Below are 7,691 nucleotides of genomic sequence, written 5' to 3'. Positions count from 1 at the left end.
TTAATCTTTTAATTGATCTGAGACTGCCGAATGGGATTCCTTTCTTTCCCTTTTTCTTGTTCTTTCTTTATTCTTTTTTAAAACAACTGCCTTCTGCATTTGCCTTACCAGGCCGGTGAGCCTCCTGAAGCCAGCGTGGAGGATGGACTCAGGAGAACTTGTCTAGATGCTATGCTGGAGGTCACGTGGCGCCACCTGGTGGCAGGGAGCGCAGAGCCGGAGCGTGAGCAGTCGTCAGTGACTTACTGTTCAGGAAGGCTTAAGGATCCCGGGCACTCCTGCACGTCCCTAAGACACTCAGGTCATCCGTCTGAGGTCCTTTGGGGACGAAACTCTCAGAGGCCTCTCTGTTACAAGGACGCCAGGCAGGGCTGCAGGGCATAGGGCGGTGCAGGGAGCAGCTGGAGGCTGCCCCTGAACCAAGTCGTCTACACTGGCCAGGGCAAGCTCAGTTGGGAAGGTCGTGCTTGCCTTTTGCCTCCTGGGCTCCTTAAAGTCTCCAAGTACTTGAAATCAATGTGATAATGTAATGGGCCTCTGTGTATTCCTTTGTAACCTTGTTTCTTACCAGAAAGGCTTTGAAAGTTGGAATCACTTTATACACCCCTCCCCTTTTACAGCAGCACGTGACAGGTTAATAGCCCCAGATCCTAGTCCAGCCAAATTAGCTGGACATTTTTCACTCAGGGTCTTTTGCACTTTGTCACCAGCCTAAAGCAGGCAGATAAGTCCTACTCCCTGATGCTGGAGGGAGACGGCCCAAATGTAGAGATGGAAGACTTGGGGCAGTGGCAGGGATGCTGCGTGCAGGTGCTCTGGGAGAGGCAGCCCCACCAGAGGATAGGTATCCACTCCCTTTCTACAACACACCAAGAAGATGAGCAAGGTCAGGAGACCTCTCTGCTGTGCAAGGAGAATCCACAGAACTTCAATGGCTACCTGGAGAGAAGGCCACTCTGCAGTATGTAGTTGGCCTTAGGGCTAAGCCAATTCTGAAGGAAGAGCTTTGCTGGGAAATTCTTCAGTGGGCAGGTCAGAGGTCACAGGCTCCGCAGTGCCTTCTGCCACATGAGGCAGGTTCTGGATGCCCTAGAGGAAGGGCAGCCCCATCCAGGGCAAGACAAGATCCCTCACGGAGATCTGTCTGGAGAAAAACAGGTAAAAGTCCCTGGAGGCCTCTATGCCCAAGGGCTAGATGGGTTTACTTTGTGAACGAACTGTGTGTCCTGTGTAGAATCCAGGTTCTGTCTGAGGGGAAAAACCACAGTGCCAGTCCAATTGAAGAGATTTGGCAAATATGTGTCTGAGCAGGAATGTAACAAGCCATGCCCACTCCCTCCCCTGTCCGTCTTCAGCTTCCAGCCCGAGTCCTTTCTTGTCTCTCTCTGTCTCTGTCTCTCTCTCTGTCTCTGTCTCTCTGTCTCTCCGTCTTTCTCTCTCTGTCTCTCTCTCTCGAAGAGGCAGCTCTGTCTCTCCCTTCTCCCCTCTGTTTCTCTCTCTTTCTCTCTCTGCTCTTCTCCCTTTCCCCCTCCATAACCCACTAAATAAACATCCGACCTCACTCTGCATGGCGGGCCTATCCATGTCTCATCTCTTGCCCACCACATGGCCCCCTGCAGGGACCAGTCTCTCTTCGTGGGACTCGCTGCCCCATTGAGGTCTCTCATCTACCATGTGGCTCTCTGCCTGGGACCTGTGACCCACTGCAGCTACTGGGAAACTGCACCATCCCTGCCTGGGACTGGCTGTTCTGGGGACCTGCTGCCAGCTCCCTGCTGCCACTCCGGGGACCTGCTGCCTTCAGGGACCTGCCGCCACTTCGGGGACCTGCAGCATTTTACTTAAACCGTAATAAGGAATATTTGTGCAGCCTTAGAGTGAGGGGTTAGTCACCCAAGCTGTGATATTTTTGTCATCTAAGCATGGACAGGCTAAGCATAGGGCAACAGCGGTATAATTGCTGTAGCCTCTGGGGTCTGGGGGAAGGGACTGAGCTGGCAGGACCCAAAGGCTAGGGATCACACTGGGGGTACAACAAATCCCTTCCCTTCTGGACTTCTTCTGATATGTGTTAGTTACTTTCCTCGTTGCTGTGAGAAAATACCCAAGATCAACTTAGAGGAAGGCAAGGGTTGTTTGGAGCTGTGGTAGATGCAGCTGGTCACTTTGTGCTCAGTCAGGAAGTGGAGAGCAATGAATGCTGATGCTCTACTCTGGCTCCTCCCACTCAGACAAACCTCTCTGGAAACACTGTCACAGAAATGCCCCTTGTTTGTCTAAGTCCCAGTCAGTCAAGATGATCGCATCATGGGATTGACACGTCACATGATTGTAAACTTTAGTTTTTTGTAGAAAAGTTTTTTATTGTAATCCATAGTTTCAATGTGAGCTCGTTGTGCCCAGATCACAGGCAGATTCCCTCCAAAACCAATAAGGAGACCAAGTCCCATATATAAAAGCAAAGAGCCTTTATCCTTATTCAAGTTTGAACTGGGACTCTCCATGTGTCCAATGCATTGGCAGGATCAGAGAGCTTCCAAATCAGTTGGGTGAGGTTTTTATAATAGCAGAGGTTGGGGTGAGGGATTTCTAAGGTTTAGAACCCCTGATTGGCTAACATCTGTCTAGGAGCGTCTTGGTAAAGGGGGGTGGGTGTGCTGGGCTAAGGGACATCAGGTGATCCTATCTACAATAGTTGGAATGTTAAGATTCCTTTGCGTGGGCTATTCCTGGATGATACCTGGATAGTCTCAGTTTGTGGGCTGTCTTAGCACCAGGTATTGTCTTAGGGGAAACTAGTGAGAGACTCAGGCCTCTACAGAGCTTGTCCTGGCTGGGTCCTAGAAGCCAAAAGAAAAACCAATGAAAGAGAGAATGCAGCTGGATGTGGTGGTTCACACCTTTAATCCCAGGCAGAGGCAGGTGGATCTCTGTGAGTTGGAAACTCGTCTGGCCTACAGAGCAAGTTCCAGGACGTTACACAGAGAAATCCTATCTTGAGGTGGCGGGGGGGGGGGGGGATAAAAAGGGCTAAGACCAGAAGAGCTTAAGTCCCGGGACAGCTTGGGCTATATACAGCAAAAATAAAAAAATAAATAAAATGCAGCCAGGCAGCGGTGGTCCACACCTTTAATCCCAGCACTCTTCAGTCAGAGGCAGGAATTCCAATACAGGTGGCTCCACAAACACCCAGTGCATTGGAGGCATTGTACCTCAGGTAGGAATGGGCTTTGTAAAGTGATCCGGGTGCCCCAAGTTTAGCTGGCACATCTGCATGCAGCCCGTGGGAAGTACAGGGTCTGATTTTTTTTCCCCTAATTTTGTAATGCAGGTTACAGAGTGAGTTCCAGGACAGCCAAAGATACACAGAGAAACCCTGTCTTGAAAAAACAAAAACAAAACAAAACAAATACCCCTTCCCCGTGTGTGTGTGTGTGTGTGTGTGTGTGTTGTGTGTGTGTGTGCCCGCCCTTAGAGGGCAGAAGAGGATGTTGATTCTAATTTTGTAACACAAGCCACGGAGGAATGCCTCTTTCTGGACTGGCAGCTCTCCTAAACAACCCCTCACTGGCACCAGCCTGCCTGAGCCAACCCAAACACCAGCCCCCGAGAACGGCTGTTCAGCTGTTTTCGTCTTACTCAAGGCAGCATGGAGGGGACTGAGCGCAGACCGAGCCAGTTATGTTTCTGCAACTGGAAGCAGAACCCTGGGCGTTTACTGGTCTATGCGGAGCTCCTTCACGCTTGTCTGACGTAGCTAAATGGCACCCTTACAGCTCCAGCAACTTCCCGTCTGACCTCCGTGTCCCTGTCCCTTTCACCTGAGCGCTAATCTTTACTTTTACCAAATCCGACCTATCCTTGGCGGGTCAGATCAAATGTTGCCTGCTCCTCCAAGATCTGGAAGCTGGAGTCGGTCAAACCCTCTTTCCTTTATGGAAGGAACCAGAATTGGACCCGTGACCACCAGTTCAGGAATCTCGGAATCTCCCAACCAGAATATGAAGATGGACAAATGACTGGTTTTCAGGAGAAAAAAAATCAGAGGTGTTGCAAGAAGGGACACCGTGCTCCCCAGTGATTGTTCGCTTGGTCCCTGGAGCTGCTGATCTGCTCTGGGATACAGAGTAGGCTTAAAAGGAAGAGAGAAGAGGGCTGGAGAGGTGGTTTAGTGGTTAAGAGCACCAACAGCTGTTCCGGATAACTGGAGTCCCAAGGGATCCAATGCCCCTTTTTGGTCTGCAGATATACATGTAAACAAAACACACACACAGACATTATATATATATATATACACACACACACGCACACAATATATATGCACACACATATATGTATTTCTACATACATGTAAATAAAAAATTTTTAAAAAGGAGGAAGGGAGTGTCCGGCCCGGGGAAAGGAGGTTGGCACCGCTGCCTGGAGGTCTTGGCTCCCGAGTTTAGGGATGATGGATCTTTCATTTCCCCTTTCTCGCAGTCCTCAGGGGCAGCACCTACTTCCTAATTCTATAATAGGACTTTTTAAAAAAATATTTATTTATTTATTATGTATACAATATTCCGTCTGTGTGTGTATGCCTGCAGGCCAGAAGAGGGCACCAGACCTCATTACAGATGGTTGTGAGCCACCATGTGGTTGCTGGGAATTGAACTCAGGACCTTTGGAAGAGCAGGCAATGCTCCTAACCGCTGAGCCATCTCTCCAGCCCTATAATAGGACTTTGGATAAGTGGAATCAATGTCCTTTGGGGGCTGGCATTTGACTTTTAGTAAAATGTCCTCAAGTTTCGTCTGTGTCACAGTATTCATCAGAATTTTCTTCTTGGGGCTGGAGAGATGGCTCAGAGGTTAAGAGCACTGGCTGCTCTTCCAGAGGTCCTGAGTTCAATTCAATTTCTAGCAACCACACGGTGGCTCACAACCATCTATAATGAGATCTGGTGCCCTCTTCTGGTGTATAGGCATATATGCAAGCAGAACACTGTATACTAAATAAAAATAAATAATTTTTTCTTCTTTAAGGCAGAATAATTCCCTTATGGGAATACAAAATATATGAAAATTATTCACCTGTTGACAGAGCGTTGGTTGGGTTCCATCTCTCGGATATAGTGCATAACCCTGCTAACAACATGTGTGCGAATATCTCTTTAAAATCCTGCTTTCAGCCGGGCAGTTCAGTGGTGGTGCACACCTTTAATCCCAGCACTTGGGAGGCAGAGGCAGATGGATCTCTGAGTTTGAGGCCAGCCTGGTCTACAAGAGCTAGTTCCAGGACAGGCTCCATAGTTACTGAGAAACTCTGTCTCAACCCCCAACCCCCCCCCCCCAAGCCCAATTTCCCTTTTGTGCTTGCTTAGGCAGCACATATACTAAAATTGGAACAATACAGAGAAGATTAGCATGGCCCCTAAAAAAAAAAAAAGGAAAGAAAAATTCCCAGCTGTACCATTTTACATTCCCATCAAAGGTTCTTATTTCTCTACATCGTTACCAGCACTAACTATCTTCTGGGTTTTATTTGGTAGTGGTTACCCTGATGGGGAGAGGTAGTCTCTCACTGTGCTTTTCCCCAATTCTTAGTAATGGTTAGCACCTTTTCACAGCCCCTAGGCCACGTGTATGTCCTCATTAGCAAACTGTCTGTTCAAGTTCTGGAGCTGTTTTTCCTTTGTTGTTCAATTGTCAAAATTCTTTATATGTGTTATAAATATTAAACCTTTTTAAATTTTTTTCTTAATTATGTATGCAGGATTCTTCCTGCATGTATGCCTGCATGCCAGAAGAGGGCCCCAGATCTCATTATAGATGGTTGGGAGCCACCATGTGGTTGCTGGGAATCGAACTCAAGACCTCTGGAAGAGCAGCCTGTGCTGCTAACTTCTGAGCCACCTCTCAAACTCCAATATTGAACTTTTAATGGGTATATGAGTTAGAATATCTTCTCTCATTCCATAGGTTGCCTTTCCAATTGATTGTGAGTGTGCCTATGATGAGATTTATCTTTTTAACCAATATCAAGGGTTTTGGGGAGAAAGATTCTCAGTAATGGTTATGAAAGGAAGCAAGGACTATGTACTGAAGATGATCATATAATTTTATCAGTAGGGTGTTTTGTCTACATGTATGTCCTCCCTCCCCCCTCCCTCCCTCCCTCTCTTTCTTCCTCCCTTACTTCCTTCCTCTCCCTCACTTCCTTCCTCTCCCTCACTTCCTTCCTCTCTTTCTCTTTCTTTCTTTCTTTCTTTCTTTCTTTCTTTCTTTCTTTCTTTCTTTATTTCTCTTTCTTTCTCTCTCCCTCTCCCTCTCTCTCTCTTTCTCTATCCCCCTTTCATTTCTTTTTGTGAAGCATGATTAATAAAAACTCCAGAGAGAGAAATTGGGGTTTAACCTGGAAAAGCAAAACAATCAACCACTGATTCTTACCTCAACCTCAGTCTGAAATGACGATCCTGCCTCCAAGAATCTCAGAATAAGACTGTGACTGATAGCTGTCTTCTCCTGTTTTATAACCCTCTCTAGGACTGGGATTAAAGCCATGCATTACTAGGATTAAAGGCAGGCACCGCCTGGTTTCCATAGCAACTAGTGTGGCTACTGGGATAAAAGGTGTGTATTACCACTGTTGTTTGGTAAGGCTGACCAATGGGGCTTTTTTACTTTCTGATCCTCAAACAAGGTTTATTTATTAAGATAAAAATGAAATGCCATTACATTTTTGTTTTAGTTTCTCTGTGTAGCCCTGGCTGTCCTGGAACTCACTCTTTAGACAGACCAGGTTGACTTCAAACTCAGGAATCTGCTTGTCTCGGCCTCTGGAGTGCTGGGATTAAAGATGTGTGCCACCACTCCTGGTGCATAAATCTTTTTTAAGCCACAAGACAATGTCTTCCTTTTCCTTTCTGTATTTCTTATTTGCTGAAGAAACTGGGTCATTTGTCCTGCAGGGTAATTAGCTTCAGATTCTTTTGGCATTCTCTTTGTCCCTAGGCTCGACCCCTAAGGATGCTTAACATGGCTAGAGTCATGTGACAAAATTCTTCCCTATGTGGTTGTGAAATCGACTTGATGTATCCTTAGCTCCATTTGTCTCAGTTGGATTTTGATGGAGGAGGTGTGTCTCCCTTTGCCAAACACAAGTTTGCCTTTCAAAGCTCTAATGATTGAAAGCAAAAATGCTAAGAAAGTGTTAGCATAAGAAAGAGGGCTAGCTTCCTCTCTCTCTCTCTCTCTCTCTCTCTCTCTCTCTCTCTCTCTCTCTCCCCATTCAGCTCCCGCCAGGCCTCCTCCTCATCTTAGAGATAATGGTTTTTAGTCCATTGTTTCCTATCCTTTGTTTATTGTTTGTGAACATAAACTACAACTCTCCCTCCTGACAGAGACAGGCCGCAGCTATAGTTATTCTTCTGATCTAGTTCTCATTTACCAGGGTACCCTGGGAACTATGTTGTTGTTGTTATTACTACTACTACTACTACTAATGTATATGGGTGATTTGCTTGCATGTATGTCTGTGTACCACTTGGGTGCTTGGTGCCCAGGAAGGCCAGAAGAGGGAATCAGATCCTCTTGAACAGTTGTGAGCTGCCATGTGGGTTCTGGAATGGAACCTGAGTCCTCTGGAAGAGCAGTCAGTTCTCTTAATTGGTTTTTTTTTTAAACATTTATTTATTTATTATGCATACAATA

The 7,691-nt window shown here is 46.7% G+C and overlaps 1 pseudogene; it reads left to right on the top strand.

Annotated features, from left to right (window-relative positions):
* Positions 1–5,350: 5,350 nt before the first annotated feature.
* Positions 5,351–5,450, top strand: LOC142839618 (U6 spliceosomal RNA; annotated as a pseudogene).
* Positions 5,451–7,691: the final 2,241 nt, after the last annotated feature.

This window comes from Microtus pennsylvanicus, chromosome 21 (genome assembly GCF_037038515.1).
Source record: "Microtus pennsylvanicus isolate mMicPen1 chromosome 21, mMicPen1.hap1, whole genome shotgun sequence".
In the NCBI taxonomy this organism is placed as follows: domain Eukaryota; kingdom Metazoa; phylum Chordata; class Mammalia; order Rodentia; family Cricetidae; genus Microtus; species Microtus pennsylvanicus.
This window is presented reverse-complemented; position numbering and strand designations above follow the sequence as displayed.